Genomic DNA, 21,731 nt, shown 5'->3' on the forward strand with positions numbered 1-21,731 from the left:
AACTCTTTTGGAGAAAACATATCTAAAATCTATCAGGGGAGCAAATCTGCAGATAGAGTAATTAGCGCAATGGGGAACCACCTCTTCAATACTTAGATAATCAGACCACATGTCTTCTGAACTTCTGTAATTGAGAGGAAAATTGCCAAAAAGATCAATATAGAATTCTTAAAATTGTTTCAAGTAAATATTGTGAGTCAATATTCACTAAATTGGCATAATTTATAATGAATTGGGATATGAGTGTTGCTTAGCCATTAGGGATTCTGAGAAGTTGGATAAGAAGTGAAGTAAGAGAAGGCATAGAAAAGAAACACAGTAAACGAGAACACAGCAGGCAATAACATACTGAATCCAGATCTACGTTACATGCTCTGCAGGAATGTACATCTTGGGTCAGACTTTTTTACTTTAGGGTGTGAAGATAGGCAAGATGTGCTTGAAAAGTCTTTGTTTGTTTTTGGCAGATACAGTACTCATTTATTTTTTAACTGTCATAAGACAAAATATAGACAAGTATATGAATTCCTGGACTGCAAAGCAAAGTTGAATAAAAAGTAAACAGTACATTCTGAATCTGTAAACAGTAGTAGCCCTGTAGGTGTTAGGAAACATTTAACATGTTAAACAGTTAAAAATTCACCTGAGCCTCCTAGAAATCTATAAGAAAACAATAGCAGAAAATAGAATACCAGGGTCATTCTCCATTGCTAGAGAGAAGTATATTGTAGAAATAAAGAAGTGTCTGATGTCCCTAAAAGAGTACAAGTTTTTCAAAACCTGGAAAAGACGGAAGAAGCATTCTGAGCAGGAGCCACTGGCAGAGGTATTAGGCTTAGCAGACCACCTGGGGATGCACATTTCAGGACTATCAACAGCTTCTGTCCAGACTCATGATTTCCGATATGAAATAAATATGGGGCTAAAAGAGGAACCCTCCCAAGAAAACATGTTTCACAGGTTTCAGCATCTCCATTTCTAAAGTTCACGGCAGCAACTGGTGCAGCACAGAACTTTATATATCTGCTCACGATAGAGTGTGTGAGCCATGCCACAAGACAGAAGCCATATTTGTTACAAAAGCTGAAAATTAAATTGCTTTGAATATACTATTTGGGGAAAAAATGGTGCCTCAGATTATACCTGGTGACTGAATCTGTTTTTTTTTCCCTCCCTGAGATGGAGTTTCACTCTTTTCACCCAGGCTGTAGTTCAATGGCACCATCTCGGCTCACTGCAACCTTCGTCTCACAGGTTCACACAATTCTCCTGCCTCAACCTCCTGAGTAGCTGGAATTACAGGTGCCCACCACCACACCTGGCTAATTTCTTTTGTGTATTTTTAGTAGAGATGGGGTTTCACCATTTTGGCCGGGCTGGTCTCAAGCTCCTGACCTCAGGTGATCCATCTGCCTTGGCCTCCCACAGTGCTGGGATTAGAGATGTGAGCCACCGCACCTGGCCTGAGTCTACCTTTTTTTTTACAAATTTCTAAACTTAGCAATATGGCCAGAAAATTTCAAAAACACTCTTTGAGAAAGGAATGTATAAACAGGTGGATTTCCTCTGAGTCATGGTCCATGCAATGTTGTGATTAAACTTATGACAGAAGAATTAGATGACGTGGAGATCACAGCTCTTGGAATCCAGAAAAATGGCATGAACTGAATGACATCTCAGCAAGGGTGGTTCAAGCAAGATTTTCCTGGGACACATTCTTTCCACCATTCACCAGTGAATCACTGGTTCACTGCTGTAAAATAGTGGGTTGCTGTGTTTTCTAAACTTGGTGCATATAAAGATAGTATGGTAATAATCTTCTATGTCCTATTACTTTTATTTACTTTTTTATTACTTCCATGTCCTCTGTACTTTTTAAACAGTGGGATCCTACACTAAAATCTTTGCATATTTGCATTAGTGTTCACACCAGAATTGTTCTTAATAACAAAAATAAAAAGGGGCAACGATCCATAGAAGTGTTTAATAAATTGTGCCATATTCTGTCAATGAGCTATTGCTACATGCATTAACATGGACAGTTCAGAAACCAAGAAGATCAAAATAAAGAAGAAAAAAGATCTGTCAATTGTGATTCAACTTATTTTGAAAACAGAAAAATAAACAACACATTGTAAGGGATACATACTTAAATAATTATAACGACAGAGAAAAGCAGGATGGTGTTTACCTCAATGAGGAGGAGTACTGCTGAGGTACTGAAGTAACTACAACCAATTTCAGTGACTGATAGCTGCCGAAGTCACCCACACTACTTGGGAATCAGAGCAGTTAGCTGTCTGGCTGAGCAAATAAAAAAATTATTTCAGGCTTTCATTTCTTTGGCCTTTAACTTAGGAATTTTGGCCTTTGATTCAACTGGATTTTTACACAGCAAAGTGATTTCATTTGGAGATTTATGTCAACCTCTGGAAATGTAATAATGGAAGAGTTACAGTGTCCACATTTGGTTCTTTCAGTATCAGTGACATTATATTACTGTCTACATACTGATATTCATTTATTGTGTACTACTGTAATCTACATTTGACAACATGGCTGGTGATAATTTGAGATGGGAAAAATCGATAGTGTGGCAAAACCCAATAGGCTAACAGAACCAATACCTGCAGGATGTGGAGTATAATCTCCCTTCTTCTTCTTTCCTGTGGTTTTTGTGAGTGTCTCCATTAGAACAATCCACCTGATCTTCTCTTTACTCCTCTGATTCTAAAGTTTGGCAGAAGACCCTGAGCACATCCACTTCAGCCCCCTCTTGACTCCTGCCTCTCTCCATGCCTGTCAGTTTCAAATCTCAGTCAATTTCTATGCTGTCATGTGATGATCAGGGAGGAGGCAACTCAACCCTGTTTGGGATGCCTTTGGTTGTTCAGCTGCACCAATAATTAGGTTGGTAAGTTAGCTTAACTCAGTGGTAGGGTATTAAGCCTTTTGGCCCATGCCTTTAAAACCATGTTTTCCAATCATCTCTAGAATAAACTATTTGACCTCCATTTGTCTGTCTCCTGAGTCTTAATTCTGAACTGATTCCAGGCTCAGGAGGGGAAGAACAGGGGGTTATTTATTGATCCCCTAAACCCCAAAAGCAGTGATTATAATAAAACACTGGATGACATTATCAGATATTTATTATTATCAGATCAATCATTGTTTAACAGTCTTAATTCCTTTCATGACTGCATAACAAGACAATATTCTATATAGAACCCACAGAATGTAGACACCACAGGGTCAGTAAAAGAGGAAAGCCTTTTTAAAAATAAATCATTTTTTGTGTGTTCCAATATTTTCAAGGAAGGAAGGCCTCAGGAAGGGATTTATATTAAGAGTCTGACAGTTCATTTGGAAACCTCATAAGGCAAAAGTTAGGAGGATAGTTCTTAGAACAACTCTCAGGTTAGTCACACTTCCTGTCTCTTTCCTCCCCTCATCCACTAAAAAGAGGAGGAAGAAAGAAAATAAGTTTCATAAAGTTGAAGTTGGATTTAGCTAAGGTCACTTGAAATAACCAACAGTATTTTTTCACTGCCTACATAAAATAAAAAAAGATGCTCGTATGTTGACGAATGTGTGTGGAACTACTTGCACAGCCTTCATAACAAAGAGCTCTGGGGTTTTGAAGATGGGTATTTTAATTGAAAACAACTATGAAAAATAAACTTTTGTATGATTAATGTAAACCAGTTTTACTTAACATTACACAATTACTAATACAAATTGTAAAGGTTTTGCCAATGTGCTAAATCCCTTATTCCTTTCTCTAGTGCATATCCTAAATGAAATCAAAGGTGATGATTAGATGTTTTAAATTTATTCTAGCAATTATATACTTTGTGTAACTATTATTGAAATGCTCAAAAATAATGTGAATGGCAATCACAGATTTTAAAAATTGTCTCTGCTTTAGTTATCAAGCAATCCAAAAAATAGAGCTGAAAATAGAGATTAAACATCTAATCTATAGCACCATTACAGAGAAATTACAGACTCCCTCAGCTTAGACATATGCAAACCATGATGCCTCAACCCCACATTCTCTTTGATGAGAAAACATGATCCAAAACTCCTCCTCCCTTTGTTTAACCCAGTTCTGCATCAAGACTTCTACTTACTTCACCATAACCAATCTCAGTAAGAGTTCTTTAAAGCAAAGGGTGAGCCCAACAGATTCACATTAAATTGTAATGTGAAACTTTAACTTCCTACAGAGGTTTGCACTAGGGGTGTGGGTGTGTGTGTGTGTCTGTGCATAGTTTCTTCTGCAGGTTACCCTTTAACAAAACATAAGAAATCTTAAATAAGTGAAACATTTTCAACCACTAACAAGATATCTCGAAGAAGGAAAACTATGAACTCCTGGGACTCAGGGCTTAATGGGAACTTTTCTATTTAATCTCCAAATTTTATTTCCCCTTCCCTAATTCCTGAAGTCTATATGCTTCCTCCAAAGGCCCAAGGTTCTGCCCTATTCCATTTCTGTGTAGGACATCAAATGGAGGTGTTCAGGGCAGAACAAGATTAATGAGCAGCCAGTTGGCTTCACATGTAGCAATCATTAAAGTACATTAAATCATCACTGGAGAAAAAAATCGAATATAGTGCCTAATTTTGATTTTCCAATGCAACTTACATGACTTCAGAATGTTCATGGGCCTCTCCTGCCACAGCAGACAGGTTCTTGAATGAAGATTCAAAACATGCACACTCATATCCACACAATAAAACAAACAGAAAAGTGCTCCTAGGTGCTATTTTTAAATCTCCACTAAGTATTGAACTTAAAAAATATATTTTTACTAGAGTACCCCATTATTAGACTTCCTAGAATTACTACAGGTCCCCTGCAAGATGACTTTAGTTCCAGGCTTATTTATTCATTTATTTTTAAATCACTGCTCAAAGCTTGGAGACACTAAGAATTAATTCCGACAAGATGATGTGAAGTCCAACTTCACCACTGACTGGCTTTTGAACTCCAGAAAAATTAATGCAACATTAGAATCTTAGTTAACTCATCTCTACAATGGGAATAATAATGACAATAATGACTACCTGTTATAAATTGAATTATGTCACCCTCAAAGAAGATGTGTCTGGAGTCCTAACCACCAGTACCTCAGAATGTGACTTTCTTTGGAAAGAGAAACTTTAACAGAGGAAATCAAATTAAAATGAAGTCATTTTGAAGTAGGATGGGCCACTTATCCAATATAACTAGTGTCCCTTTAAAAAGAATAACGTGAAGAAGAGACATACAGTAAAAATGTCATGTGAAGATGAAGACAGAGATTGGAATGATGCATCTGCTAGTCAAGGAGTGCCAAAGATTGCCAGAACACCATCAAAGCTAGGAGGGGGCATGTCTCATCTCCAGAGCTATGAAATAATAAATGTCTTTTGTTTAAGCTGCTCAGTTTGTAGCGCTTTGCAATAGCAGGCTCAGAAAACTGACACGCTACTCAAAAAGGTGATTGTGAGGTTTAAATAAAGTGATATATAAAGCATGTGACACAGGATAAGCTCTTAATAAATTAATCTTAGAAACAGTAACAGTGGTGGGATATTTTGAAACATAACCATTTGGTAGATTATACAACAACTATATTCGATTTATTCTCCATTTCTATTTTTAGGAATTTAAATAAGAAAATATTCCAGTGGTAAGTCTGGAGAGAATGAAGGAATTATAAAGGAGATAAATTTCATACCAGTCAGTGTGTGCTAATTGTTTCAATCCCCTGTAAATGGTTTGGCACGAGAGGAGGTTGGAACACTTAGCTAAATTGAAGTTTGGGGATTATCTGTGAATTTAAAGTACCCATGCCATTTTGGCCCCTATTAGCACAAGTAATTGAGAGGAAAATCTTGCCAGTTATGCTTTTCCATAAGGCTTAATGTGGACTTCGATATTTAAGTAATTCATTAGCAGGCTTAAATGGTATCATGGAACAACATTAAAGTACGTAAGAGATAGTCTGTGACCTTCATTTTAGAGATGAACAAATTGAGACCCATAGAGGTTATAATGAACTCAAGGTTATACAGTTTACAGTGGAAAAGCTGACACTAGAATCCTTGTGTACTAGTTTCTTGTAAAAATGGAGTGTGTCTTTCAAAATTCTGTGAGTTTGATTTTTAGAATCCCGTGGAGCTTTTTAAATTATCAGAACTCCGACTCTGCACATGGAACTTTAAGATCAAGGTTGAGGGAACTCAGATCCAGAGAGAAGAAAATGACATTAACATTTTCAGTAAAGAAACCTCAAAAGTTTCATTTGGGGAAGGAGATGCAGTGGGGACAGAGGGCAATTATTTTTACACTAAAATTATTAGCTGTATACAATTTTAGAAAAATCTTTTTACATTGTTTAGAAGATCCATTAAATATGGCCTGGCACGACCTTTCTAGGACAAAGTCATTAAAGCCCTAAATGGTATTTGGAAATGCTGCTACCTCAGATTGAGGTCATCTGCATTATATTATAAAACACACAGCCTACTCTGCTTGGCAAGTTCACTGGAATGGCTGAACTTTGGCCCCTTGCATGATTTTGCAAATACAGAGTGTACTTGTTCTCCACTTAACAACTAACCCCACTTAAATTAAAGCAAGCTGCCCCCTTTTCACCTCTGGTGTGCTCTGCTTTTAAGTACCCCTTGTGAGAAGAAATGTTAGACTTTTAATACAACAAACTTTGTTTTGTTGTATTAGTTTTTTTCACTTTGGTTTATTATTTTATATTTTCAGTTTCTATAGGACATTTCCATGTGGTCTTTCCCCAAGGATATTACTATTGTAATTGAGGGGCCCAGTATAGAATCTATTCCAGAAAGAATCATTCAGTTTCATTTTGCAGTTTCATAGCCTAGAACCAAAACGTTTCAAAAAGCACTCAATAACACCAATACAGGGACCCCTCTGGACAACATATCAATTTGTATTATGAAGTGAATTATAGCTGGACCCACCAGAGCTGGTATAGTTAAGTGTCTGTCAGTGTTTCCATTATACTTTGAGGGCTTTGTTCTGGTTGCAAAAATACCCTTCAGGCTAAAGCATACAAGGCTAATGTGGGGAGTGACTGTTCCCTCTGTTTATTTTTTTACCATTTAAAAACACTAGCTCTCTTTTGTGTTTGCTTGTTATATATTTTAAAATAAAGAAATTTTCGTTTTATAAATCAACAGTCTGCCAGCGATGGTGGTTTTAATGGGGTGAGCTTAGGATATGAAAGTTCACAGGAGTTGGTATGACCCACACTGTGCATCTTGGAGGTTATCAAGGCCTCAAAAATGAAGGTCCAGTGTGTCGCAGATGCTCCCTGAAAATTACATGTAATTATTGGGCCTCTAAATTTTAAATTCAGAGGTCACCATTTATATCTTGGATGGAATATGACTGCATTATCTTTAGGGTTTACCTTTGTCTTCCCTTTTTCATGCCCCTGTCCTTACATTGAATCCATGCGAATTCCTCCCTTAAGAACCTAGCTCAAATTTCCTATTTTCTAAAAAAACTCGGATTTCCTCAAATAGACTCAGATGTTCTTCCCATAAGCTCTCTTACATCCCCTAGATCCAATATAGCAATTATTATATTATACCATTTGTCTGTGTGTCTTTTTCTTCACCAGGCTGGATGATCTACTTGTATATCATTTCCTGGTATATCTCCCCAAAATTTCTTATTCCTTAAATCCAGAATGGGGTCTGTGACTCTGCAGTACAATATTCCAGGTTACATCAAAGCAGCTGATTCGCAAATTATCCTTTGATAAACACTGGAAGCTTTCAAGTCCTTAAAGTCTAACCTGCTTTAGACTTTATTTTAGAGAAAAAGAACTACTTATTAGCAGAATGCTAGATATATTGAATATTAAATATGCTCAGTAAAAACTGGTTGCTTGAATGAAAGGATGGATGGATGAATGGAAATGTGTTCTATGAAACAGAATTAATGACAAGGGAGCTGGAGGAATGAAAGAGTCTTTGAAAAACAGGGACTATCTTTAATATGACTTCCTGGTTCTAGTTTTCAACCTTCCAGAGGGTACAAATTCTTTTTTTTTTTTTTTTTTTTTTTTTGAGAAGGAGTCTCGCTCTTTCACCCAGGCCGGAGTACAGCGGCGCGATCTCGGCTCACTGCAGACTCCGCCCCCACGGTTCACACCATTCTCCTGCCTCAGCCTCCCGTGTAGCTGGGACTACAGGCGCCCGCCACCTCGCCCGGCTAATTTTTTGTATTTTTGGTAGAGACGGGGTTTCACCGTGTTAGCCAGGATGGTCTCGATCTCCTGACCTCGTGATCCGCCCGCCTCGGCTTCCCAAAGGGCTGGGATTACAGGAGTGAGCCACCACGCCCGGCTTACAAATTCTTATATGCCTCATAATGAAGAACCTCCCAGGAAACTGGATGACTTGTAAACTTTTACAGGAAGAAATAAATGCAGTGGGATTTGTTGAGAAAACTACTGTTCAAGGAGCAAGGAGATGAAATGTTTATTCTGACTTAGTCACTGACTCAGTGACCCTCTTCAAGTTTCTTAACAGCTCAGTGATTCCATCTCTCTGCAAATGGTGATAAATAATAGCAGTTCTTGACGCTTCACAAGAATAGTTGGCAAAAAATGTGTTAGCATCTTTGAGACATTTTATTAACAAACTGTATATATTACATATAATATACTGATATTGCATGCTATGTACTAAATATTTTTAAGGGCACTATATTGTTGAAATTACATTAACCTAATCACAAAGTATAATTGGAAGGTTTGATTCTTCTACGTGTTATGGGCAGTTGGACTATATTCTAAAAAGAAAGTTTATGTAAAGTAGATTGTTCAATTGTTTCTGCATTTAGCATGAGGGGACAGTCTGTGTGATTGGTATGCTGGATAAGCTGCCATGTTCTACCTGAATCGCCAAACACATCTTCAATAAAAGGTGCTAAGGAGAATTACCAACGCTTTCAGAAGAAAATGATGGAAGAAATTTTTTTTTTTTAATCACAGGTTTGTAAAGCAAGTTAGACTTTAAGGACTTGAAAGCTTCCAGTGTTTATCAAAGGATAATTTGCGAATCAGCTGCTTTGATGTAACCTGGAATATTGTACTGCAGAGTCACAGACCCCATTCTGGATTTAAGGAATAAGAAATTTTGGGGAGATATACAAGAATCTGCATATTAAACAAGATCTCCAGATGATTCCTATAATGACTCAGGTTTGAGAACCCCAGTGAGATCTTGCATCTTTTGGTTCAGGAGGCAAATGAAAAGAGTACAGACTGCGGAAGATCAGGAGAAGGAAATTGAACTTCCCAGTGTATCAAGAGGTGGTAAAATGATCATCTCCCTTTAAAATCACTGAGTATGCTACCTTTTGTGGAATTTGGGAAGGAATTAGAAATTGTTTTAAGGGGAAAAATTGGGAAAAAAGTTTTACTAAAAAAGCAGGAAAAAGGAATTGACAGGTTCAGTTTGTTTTCTGTTACCAGGGTTTAAGGGTAGATTGTATTTTTGGAAGAATAAGGCAGGGCTCCTCAAATTCTTCCTCATTCTTTCTTCCTCAGGCCTTTGGAGGCAAGCTGATCTGCTTAAGGTTCATAATCAGCTTTATATTTTTCTAAAGGTTTGTGCTTCCAGCAACTATGAAGAAAAATCGGGTAAAATAACAAATATAGTACAGTTGTAATCCATCGCTACTGTTACTTGATACAGCTTGGTTGCTTTGTTTCTGTTAGTAAGGTAGCATATACACACGTGGAAATTTAAGCAATTGTATAAAAGAACACAAAGGCAAACGAAAAACACCTGAGGTTCTGATACAGCATAGGAATTACTGCTCTCATTTCGGTAAAAATTCATTTAGACCTACCTACTCACTGTCAAATATTATTCAACTTCTATAAAATTATACCCGTAATTACATTTACATATTTTACATGTATAAACATAAAACATATAATTTTATATTTTAAAACATTTTATAGTTTGCTTTTCCATGTCAATGATGCTTTTAAAAATTATATAATCATGAATACCTATCTTATCGAGTAGAAAATAATTAGACCTAGGTTAGAGCTGCTGTCAGCTGTTTTATCTCCTTCAATTCTTATATTGAAGAAATGCATTCCCTCTCATAAACCTTTATATTCCTCTTATTTTTAGATTAAGGATATCTGGAAAACTCCCTCCTTCTTTCAACACCTCTCTGTTCTAATATCGACCTCAAGCCACTTTAGAAAAAAATACTCTGAGGAATGACAGAGATGAACATAAATTCTAACTCTGAGTCTTCTGGAGCACCAGAGGATTATGTGAGATTCATTAGCTTCTAAATAAGACAAAGTCTATGGTTTCTGTCTCAGTATTTGCCTCTTGTGATGACTTTGATCCACACTTCCTGGAGAATGCTTTCTAGAACACTAGTTCCTTTGGATTCAAAAGAGAGCTACACAAGTTTAACATTTTAATATTTATTTAATTTTTACAATGGTTTACATTCATTGTATTGGTTACTTTATTGAATTCTTACAAGCACCATATAAGGTCAAAGCCATTTCTATCTATATAGGAATAAGTGGGAAACTGAGCCTCAAAGAGGGTAGGCAGAACGTCCACTCAACTTACTCAAGTGGAGCAGATTGGGGGTGGGGGTTGGAGGAATGGGGAACAACTGTTCAGTGGATATAGAGTTTTCCTTTGGGGTAATGAAAATGTTTTGGAACTGGATAGAGTTTGTGAATAACATTGTGAATGTACTAAACGCCACTGCATTGTTCACTTTAACATGGTTATTTTTATGGTATATGAATTTTACCTCAATAATAAAATTAGTAGAGCAGGCAATTAAACCCTGTCAAATTCCAGAGACCACAGTCTTAAAGATTACAAAATAGTGCCTCCCATGTGGTTAAGCTAGCTCCATATTTTTCTAGACTGTACATTAATAACTTTCTACTGCAGAAGTTTTCAACGTCTTTGTTGTGCTGAAAAACATGCTAGTCGTTTTCAAATTACTTTTTCCGTGGAACTCATTTTACCTGGAAAGTTTCCACAAGAATGTGTTTCATAAAACACTTTTATAGAATCACTGTTTTCTTCAAACCAATGAAAAGGATGTTTATTACAGAATTATTTTATCTTAGATGGTCTACTTAGTATGACAGCAAAAGTTCACAGGAATTCAGGCCCTATAACAAAGATTGGGCAGTTTACCGAGATTCCCTTTATGACCATCCCTTAACGTTGTTCATAATAGAAAGAGTAAAAGTGCAAAGGATGCTAATCAATTTTATCTTTTATTCTCTGCTTGAAAACATTTAATATTTACTCTTCGGTTAAGTTTCATGCAAATAGTAGCTCTGCTACATGCACATAAAGCTATTTAAATTTCATGATAAAACACAAAAGACCTAAGGAAGTATACATTGGCATCTGCAATTTTTAACACAGCAGCTTCTGGGCTTAAATAAGTCTTTCATAAGCAACTGAAAACACTAACTTTATGAATTTGAAAAAACAAATGGATGTTTAATGTAAATTTTCAGTATCATTTTTGTTCAGTTATTTTCTTAGTAGGGAAGACAAAGATTTCAGAAAAAGTTAAAACACTTGGAAATTCAGAGCAATAATTTATTATAACATAATTATCTCTTATTTGATCAAAATCAACTTATAACCCAATCTTCCTATTCTCTTTTTTATATATTAGCCACTAGAATTTCATAGAAAGGATGTGGGGTTTGGGAGTAGCTAAAACTGAGTTTGCCTGTCACATATTATGCATTCTATTACTCAGTTTCTCATCTAAATATAAGACAAGATATGCCTATCTTATAAAATATTCATCATGAATTAATAAGATATACATGTTAAGCCATCCTTCCAAAAATATGTATATACTTTTAACCATCTTGCTCATCATAACTAAGAATTTTGACTCCTAATTTTTACCAGCCTGTCATTATTGACCACTTTCTTCTTTGCACATTGTGGATCCCAAGTGAAGCCATTTCCTGGGGGGTTCCTAGAATCCCCCAATCTCTGATCTAAGTCATAATTATTACCAACTTAGCAGTGCTTACATTTGGATAGTTCCACTGCCATATCTGCTGGTAAGCCTCTCACGCTGCTGGGGAAAAGTCCCCAAATAATACTGATTGGGTGTACTGCAAACACATCCTAACAGCCGCGGGCTGTATTTGAACTGGTCAGTTCTCATCTCAAGAGTAAAAGTGGCAAAAAAAAAAAAAAAATTGTATTCTCCCATAAAAGACTCTTTTTTTATTCCTGAATTAAAAACATCACTTATTTCCTTATAAGAAAACAGACATTATTCAGTGTAGCTCTCTTACTTCTATTCACTTGGCTTTTGTATATTTTTATTAATGTTTACTTTTAAGGCAATTCTTATTTTATGAAAGCAACACAAACTCATGTACCTTCTCATATGTGAAGACTGCTATATGGCCACCTGTGATGGTGGCTGATGGGGGTAGGGATGGGTAGCAGGTCAAACCTCAGCCAGCTCTGCCACATTAGGCAACACTACAGAAGTGCCCTCAAGAAGTAACCTGAAGAATCACCAAATGATTGTGAGAGAGGCAGCTTGTGAGCTCCAGGTTCTCAGAAAGTACATAAGGCCAAAGACAGAATAGTGGCTACAACCAACAAAGGAGAGACAGCACTTGCCAAGGAGACTTACATATGGAAGGACTGTGTCCCTCCTTCCTCCCTTGCCCCAACCAAGACAGATAGCATGGAAGTAGAAAAAGATGTGAGGAAGCAAGGACGCTCCAGAACCTCTTACCATTCCCTCATCGCCACCCACCCCCAAGCCCCACCCCACTACTCCCACCCCCATATATTCAGAGCAACTGGAACATCAAGTTTCTCTTGCGTACAGGCAAGGGGAAGATCTCTGAATCAAATATGAGGTTGAAGTTTTAAAATAATCAAAACTAATTCTCAGCAATAAAAATAAGACACTTTAATAACAAAAAGTGACTGAAAAACTATAGAATTGTCAAATGTGATTAAGGTAGCAAGTGTGTTACCCGGTAAGAAAGGAATGTTGTCAGAGAATGGAAGGTGGTGTTTAAAGAAAAAAACTCATATCATTTTATACCCTCAGGATTTCAGACTTTTTATCAAACCAATTTGGATGATCCCCATACTAAAATAATTTTCAAAAATAACTTATTCCTTAATTTCTATCTTTGAGCAAGCAGGTCCCTAGCTCCTTTTTCACAGTCAGTCTATTCTTAGTCTGATGCCCCTGAGATCCTATAGTAATACACATATGGTCTAGCCTGTGTTCAGTCAGTCTGTACTGGTAATCGTTCCATTGGTTATTAAAATATTAAACTACTTATGTACCATTGGTAAACTGGCACTGACTGCCACAAACCCCATCCCCCAGTGCTCTGGTAGTCTTGTTCGCTCCTCCAGAAGTCCCCACAACCCAGCAATTAAAGTGTTAATGCTAGTACAGCTGAGGAGCCTCCCAGTCCCTGCTCCACTGTTTGGTTAGCACCAGTACCTTATTAGTTTTAAATTTTGAGTATAAACTCAGTCTGTAATATAAAATTCAGAAAATGACGCAAACATTTTCAAATAGTCAAGGTCTTTTTTTTTTTTTTTTTTTTTTTTTTTTTTTTTTTTTTTGAGATGGAGTCTCACTCTGTCACTGAGTCTGAAGTGTAGTGACGCGATCTCGGCTCACTGCAACCTCCATCTCCCAGGTTCAAGCAATTCTCTTGCCTCAGCCTCCCAAGTAGCTGAGATTACAGGTGCCCACCAATACGCCCAACTAATTTTTTTTTTATTTTTAGTAGAGACGGGTTTCGCCATGTTGGCCAGGCTGGTCTCAAACTCCTGACCTTGTGATTTCCCCTGCCTCGGGCTCCCAAAGTGCTGAGATTACAGGCATGGGTCACTGTGCCTGGCCAAGGTCTGTCTGAAATGATAAATTGTTTCCTTTGCCACTGAATCTCCTCTATAAACATATATGCTCTATTCTTTCTATAATTTCAAATATATCTTTCTTTCCTTCTCCTCTAACCTGGTGTTGTACATTTTGCTCATGTTAAACTTCCAGTATTGCCTGCTTAACTAGATTGCCAAGACTGTCTACCACTAGACATTCGAGATAATGGATTTTCCCTCTGAAGTTTCTCATAGTGTCTAGAGAAGGATCTCGTTACAAAGTGGATATCGCTACCCTTTTTCTGTGTGTAATCTGAGTTCTAGATTGTAGCCTCAGCAAACTTCTCCTATCTCCCCGGGTCTACGTCACATACCAAAACTACATCTACTTTTTTTTTGTTATGAAAACATTCATACATCTTACTGAAACCACCAAATGCTAGTAGTATTTAAGGAGTATGATAAGTGAGAAAATCTTAGTGTTTGATATAAGACAAAGTCCAGGAAATAGAAGAGTATTTATTTACATACAGTAAAATTTTTGAGGGTGAAACAATTTATTTTTGAGGGTAAAACAATTTTACCCTCAAAAATTTTTGAGGGTAAAACAATTTATAAATTTATTCTGAATTTCAAGGACACACAAGGGCTTGATATTTTTGCCCTCCAAGACCTGCTCCAATACCTTCTTAACTGTTACATGTTCATAACCTTTATTTCTATCCTTTATTGCTTCTCAGGACTTTGGATTTATAGGTACAGCCTCCTGATTGTCTGTCTGGACTTTGAGAGGTCTCTTCTTCCCCATCATTTCTACTCAGCCATCATACATACACACACACACACACACACACACACATGTAAATATTCAAGCACTGTTCACACGAGTACTCAAAACTCAGCAGTTTACAAATAATCTGATTAGGAAATAGGCAAACTACATGAAGATTTCACGGAAGAAGATAGACAGATGGCGAGTAACCACATGAAAAGACATTCAACATCAATAGCCGTTAGAGAAATGCAAATTAAAAATATTAATACAATGAGATATCAGTATATACCTATCAGAATGGCTAAAATAAGAACCATCAACAACACCAAATGCTGGCAGGGATACAGAGAAGTGAGCTAACTCACACATTACTGCTAGGAATATAAAATGGTACAGCTACACTGAAAAACAGTTGGGCAGTTTCTTGTAAGACGAAACATGTAATTGCCATACAATCTAGCAACTGTAGTCTTGGGCATTTATTCCAGATAAAGGAAGACATATTCATATAAAAACATGTATACAAATGCTTATACATTAGTGTAACAGACAAAAACTGGAATCAGCCCAGATGTCTTTCAACAGATAAAAAGTTAAACTGTAGCACATACATACAATGGAATGCCACTCAAAAATAAAAATAAAAATAAACAAACTATTGATACATGCAACAACTTGGGTGAATCTCCAAAAATTAGGCTAAGCAAAAACCCAACCCCAAAAGGTATGATTCCATTTATATACCATTTTTTAAATGACAACATTTTAGAAATGGAAGACAGAGTAGTGTTGCCAGGAAGTATTGTTTAGGAAGAGGGTTGGGGTGGAAAAATGGAGGGAAGTGAGTGTAGTTATAAAAAGGCAACCTGTCAAATCCTTGTAGTGTTGGAACTATTCAGTGTCTTGACTGTGGGGTGGGATACTTAAACTTACAAGATGATAGCATTTTATAGAACATAATAAAGACAAAAATGATTACAATGGGCATGGGGTAAATCTGAACAATATTGGGGGTTTATCTCAATTTCAATATGCCGGTTGTGATATTGTACTACAATTTTCCAAAATGTTGCCATTAGGGAAAACTTGGCAAAGTGTACAGACTCTTTTATGTTTCATAGCTGCATGTGAATGTAAAATTATCTCCATAAAAATTTCAATGAAATTTAAAAAAAAACTATTCATTATCATTCCACCAAATTGGCTCCCCTCCCCCCACTCTGTATTTCTACATAAACCGAACAGAATTAGTCCCAATTGCCTACATCAAAATCTGGGAATTATTCCATGATCCACTTCTTTCTTCTTTATTTTGATCTTTCATGTTTGTAAAATATAATACTTCAATATTCATTGCTTTGGGATATTGGTTTGCTTGGGCTGGCTTAACAAAATACCAAAGACTGAATGACTTAAACAGAAATTTATTTTCTCATAATTCTGGAGGAGAGAAAGTCCAAGATCAAGTGTGGCAGCACCACCTCCATAAATGTAGGCCAGGGTCCGAATCCCAAGGCTATAGGAAACCCCACCCTTACATCACTCCAGGACAGTCCTGCCCTCAAGGCTCTGAACAGAGGTTGTCTGACCTGTTGAAACTGAGGCAGTAGCCCTGGTAACTTCCCTCTTGGAAGAATCGTGAATGTTTACAGCCAAAAAGCCCTGTTGTCCTGTCAAGTCCAAGAAGTCCAACAGCTTTTCTTCACTTTGTCCCATCTTTGTCCCTTCAGTAAAAACTGGTAGGATTTCAGCTGGTGTAATCCCAAAAGCTGTTCTTGAAGTGACAGGCTAGCCACACTCTCGGTGTTCTCTTCAGAGTACACTTTCTCTTTTTTTGCAATATACACAGACTGAAAATTTTCCAAATCTTTAGGTTTTGTTCCTTTTATTTTTGCTTAACAGTTTGTCCTTCAATTCCTCTCTCTCCTCTGACATTTTACTGTAGCAATCAAGAGGGACTAAGCCACTCTTTCAACACTTTGCTTAGAAACCTCCTGAGCTAAACATCCGATTTTATTGCTCATAAGTTCCACAAAACACTAGAACACAATTCAGCCAAATTCTTTGCTGCCTTATAAGAAGGACTGATTCTCTTCCAGTTTACACTGACGTGATCCTCATTTCTATATAAGACTTCATCAGAACCGCATATATTCCTTTCATGCACCTCAGAACTCTTCTAGTCTGTATTATCAAGATGTGAAGACACTTCCACATTTTTTAGGTATTATTCGTAGCAGCACCCTATTTCTTGATGCCAAAGTTTGTCTTAATCAACTGGGTTGCCATAACAAGATACCATAGCCCAAGTGGCTTAAACAAATGAAATTTCTTTCTCTCATTTCTGGAGGCTGAGAAGTTCAATACCAAGGTGACAACAAGGTAGATTTTATCCTGAAGCTCTACTCTTGGCTTGTTGGTGGTTGCCATCTTGCTGTGTGTTCACATGATCTCTCCTTTGCTGCACCCATTAACTCGTCATTTAGCCTTAGGTATATCTCCTAATGCTGTCCCTCCCCCTCCCCCCTCTTCCTCTTCTTATACAGCCACCAATTCTACCAAATTAGGACCCCACCTTTATGACCTCACTTAACCTTAATTACCTCTTCAAAAACCCTGTCTTTATGGGAGCTGTGTTAGAAGTTATTCAATGGATTCGTCATACAAAATGTAAAACACATCAAAGTTTCAAGAAAAAATAGAAATCACACATATGTATACCCATGACATAGAGATAATTACTGTTAATAATTATGGGTGTGTTTCTTTTCAGTCTTTTTCTAAGTATTTTCCTGGAACCCTGTCCCCTAACAAAAACACATCAAATATATAACTGAGTACCCATCCATATGTATCTGTTTTACATACATAATATATATGTATTAAAGGGGTATGGTATTACAATATTACTTCATAATTTGTCCTGTTTTTAAGAACACAGTCTTCTTTAAAAAATCTTCAAAATTGTAATTTTAGTAACAGTAAAATATCCCACATTTTATCAAAATTTATAAAAGCTCCCTTATTATTTTGTTTCCCATTATCATGTTATAAATAACAATATGATAAACACATCATTCATAAATCTTAGCTCTGTAAAAATAACCTAACTATAATCTACATATACCTTCAAGAACAAAGTAGGAGGGTTCAGCTCCCCACTTTCCAATCTGTACACTTACTGCTACTATCATTGTTTGACTTCAGACAACACATTCTTTATTTCACTGTCCTTCTTCTTTATTTGATAATTTGCACTAAAAAGTTTATTAACCCCTAAGTACTTTAATTTCTTTTGTCATGTCACAGAATGAATTGAAAATCATATATTTTTAAATAGACACAATCACATTTAAATATTATGCATTCTTGACAAACTCTCACCCTCATGCCTCTGTATATGACTGATATCTAGCCAATTCCTCATCATTTTTTAAAATATATGAAGTTTCAACCCCTCCAAGAAGCCAGATTGATTAAAATTTATTTTATATTTGCACGACCCCCATTCCATGAGAACCCCTCCATTGTAGCATATTATCATATTGTGTTAAAAATAATGTATTTACATGTCTCTTCCCATCTAAGATTATAACTCCTATGAAGGCAAATAATATATCTGTTTCTTCTTTGTACTCTTAGCACCTAATGCCATATGACACATAATTATTTATTAATGAGAGTTGAAACAAACATTTGAACTAAAATATTATGGGCATGTTATGGAGGTATAATTTTTTCTAATCTATCTACGTTTTATAATGTGTTCCATCTTTGATCATACTAATGAAACCTAAAATTAAATCAAATGCATTCAAAATATGCTTGTGCGACATGAAGACCCTTTATGTATGACATATAAATCTTTAAAAAATAAATGAAATTTTGATAAATAAGAAGTTCGCAAAAACTGTTGCCCCACTTCAAAGAAAAGAGTGCCCACCTAAAAATATAAAGACAAATATTATCACATGGGCTTACATAATTCAAAACTTACAAATGTATATTAGAATCATTCCTCTTCTATCAATAGGATGATTGAGATGATTATTAATAAGTTTAAAACAAAATCCAGCTGATTACAGAAATGGAAAAAAGTAAAATCATATTTATTAAATGCTTATTACATAACAGATATAAGAAACGCTTTAGGCTAATTGTATCATTTTAATGCCTCCACAACCCCTGTGACAATTCTTAATAAATTCATTTTATATCTTAGGTAGCTTCTCCAGGATTCCACAGATAGTAAGTGACAGACTCATACTTCAAACCCAGGAAGGTCCAATTTCAAAGTCACGATCCCCCCAACTGCCTCACAGTGTAATAACACCTAGGAAATGTTCAAGTTTTCAGTTCATTACCAGAAATATCATTCTCTGGAATATCAGGAGAAAAGAGTAGTAATGACTAACAGCAGGCTCGAGGTTGAAGCTGCACATCCATGGGAAAGTGAGATTATTTGCATTGTGCTATGTTTGATTTAGTTCCTGCCAAATGTCATGCCAAAGCCTTGACACAACAGAGATTTGTGCCTGGAGCCATTCATTCCTTGTCTGGCAGTGCACGTCAGCTGGCTTATTTCCTTTGGATATTCTAAAGTCACATTTGTCTCTTTACAGATATGGAAAATGACCAAAAAATTATATGAAAAAGAGTGGCAAAAAAATATCTGGGAGAGTTTTCCATTTTATTATCTCAGAAAATTATTAACATATGCATTTATAGGATGCTTTCTTTTTTCATGTGAGTAACACTGCAGAACATATAGAGTATGTTTTGGGCCAAATTAAAATATGAGTATGTACATATAACTGTATTTCCCGAAGCATTACGTTTGCATGAGATAGAACAGGCATCAATTACTATTGATACTGGATATGCCTACATTTTTCTGATAACCTCAAACCAATGATGCCCAACTTTTATTTCAATGTAAAATTACTCTAATACAGGGAAAAATAAAGAGCAGTGACTCATCAAGTCACGTGTGGGGCTGGAAGAACCTTGAATAGGATAGCTGATTTAGAGAAGTTTTAGAGAAACCATCGTCAGACATTGTGAATCAATTCAATATTTAAATATATCTACAGAAATGATAACTAACCTTCTCCCACTACTACCTAATCCTAAAGCTTACGTAAATTCTTTATTTGTTTATTTATTTTTGAGACGGAGTCTCGCTCTGTCACCCAGGCTAGAGTGCACTGGCATGATCTAGGCTCACTGCAAGCTTCACCTCCTGGGTTCATGCCATTCTCCTACCTCTGCCTCCCAAGTAGCTGGGACTACAGGTGCCCACCAGCACGCCTGGCTAATTTTTTTTTATTTTTAGTAGAGACAGGGCTTCACCGTGTTAGCCAGGACGGTCTCAATCTCCTGACCCCGTGATCGGCCCGCCTCGGCCTCCCAAAGTGCTGGGATTACAGGCGTGAGCCACTACGCCCAGCCCGTAAATTCTTTATATGTTAGTTCAAGCAATTTTTCTCTTGTTAATTTCTCTTTAGAGAAGGCCTGATAATTAATAGCTCCCGTATGTGATATTTGTCAGTTGTCATCCTCCTTCACGACTATCCTCAGGAATCTTAGTTCCCTTACCCAGTACTCACAGGTTTTCCTCCATGTAATGCTTATTCATCTTATACATTTTCTTTTCAACTCTCTCTTATAATTTAGTTACAGTTCATGATCTTTTCAATAATTTTTAATAACATCTTTTTTCACGATAGCATTCCAGTTTGAAATAACAGGCATTGTGTATTAACCTTGAACTATCCCCCCTATCTTTCATGTAGTACGTTTATATACTGTTTACTGAGCTGTTAATGTGTTTATTCTTCTAATTCCTTCCTCTTTTTAAATTGGTTTTAATTCTTAATGTATTTCTCTATTTGTTCCCCCAAAACCTAGATACTTTTAGGTAGTTCTTGCCTGATAATTTAACTTACATGTGTCGTATTTCAATAATTTCATCTTCAGAGTCATTAAAGACATGTTAAACATCTTTCATCAACCTTTGAATAGTTCCATTACTTAACGTGCAAGAGCGTTTGCGTTAACAGTTCTCTGAATATAGATTGTATGGATTAAGGCTTTCTGTACCCAGACAATGGTATATATTTGATAACCAGAGTTCTAATTCTGATGTTTTCTCACTATTACATATTATCAGACAAAAAGTGCATGTCCCATGATATAAACATGAACTATAATACCGTATTTCTAAGCATGCAACAGTAATATAATTATTGTCATATTTTTATACTTCATTTATGGAGAAATTTTGAAATATATTTTAAATATACTCACCTTTGTCCAAGGCACATTCTGCTGTGGTCTCAGGACAGAAACCTAATATAAAAGAAAGAATATTTCTATTAATATACTTAGTAAATGCATAGATTGAGAAATACCAATATATAAAACTAAAAGAAGAACAAATTTTAAAACTCAATCATTGCTCATATTGTGTATCTTCCCATTAATTTCAAAAAGAAGTCTTTTCTTTTTTTTAATTAAAGCTCATTAAGACAAAAAAGACAGAATGCAAATATTCTGTAATACTTCACAATTTGAACCCAAAGGACTTCTGTTCCTTTATGTCTTCAAATAAACTTTCCCAGAAAAAAATTATAGAAAGAAAGAATATATACAGATATCAATTTTATGCAAAAAATCAAACATCACTTTTCAAAAATGCTACATGAATTATTAGATTTAAATCAGAAAGATGAAGCAGGTTAAATAGATTTTATAATAAAAGCATTATAATGTTTGTTCATCAAAAAGTGGCAGTGAAGCACTCATTTAAGTTAACAGATATACTTTTATAGTAGTTATGTTTCAAAAACTTTCAGGCAATGAATCTAGAATGAAAGCACAGATAATAGATTTAAATATGTTCTAATGAACTTGAGTACTTTAAACATCAAAAGACAAAATAGAATTGCTGAGCTAAAGCACCAAATTTCTATTATTTCTAGCTTATTATTCGATTAGATGC

The 21,731-nt window shown here is 36.0% G+C and overlaps 1 protein-coding gene across 34 annotated transcripts in view; it reads right to left on the minus strand.

The window, feature by feature from the left end:
* The window catches only part of PTPRD (protein tyrosine phosphatase receptor type D), a 2,318,035-nt gene that overhangs the window by 1,438,415 nt on the left and 857,889 nt on the right, over window positions 1-21,731 (minus strand). For all 34 annotated transcript variants that reach the window (XM_030814138.1, XM_030813761.1, XM_030813755.1 and 31 more), the window contains exon 5: window positions 21,038-21,079. The gene's annotated coding sequence lies outside the window, so the exon portion shown is untranslated. The remainder of the gene's footprint in view (window positions 1-21,037; window positions 21,080-21,731) is intronic.

The sequence above is a fragment of the Nomascus leucogenys genome, chromosome 1a (genome assembly GCF_006542625.1).
Source record: "Nomascus leucogenys isolate Asia chromosome 1a, Asia_NLE_v1, whole genome shotgun sequence".
In the NCBI taxonomy this organism is placed as follows: domain Eukaryota; kingdom Metazoa; phylum Chordata; class Mammalia; order Primates; family Hylobatidae; genus Nomascus; species Nomascus leucogenys.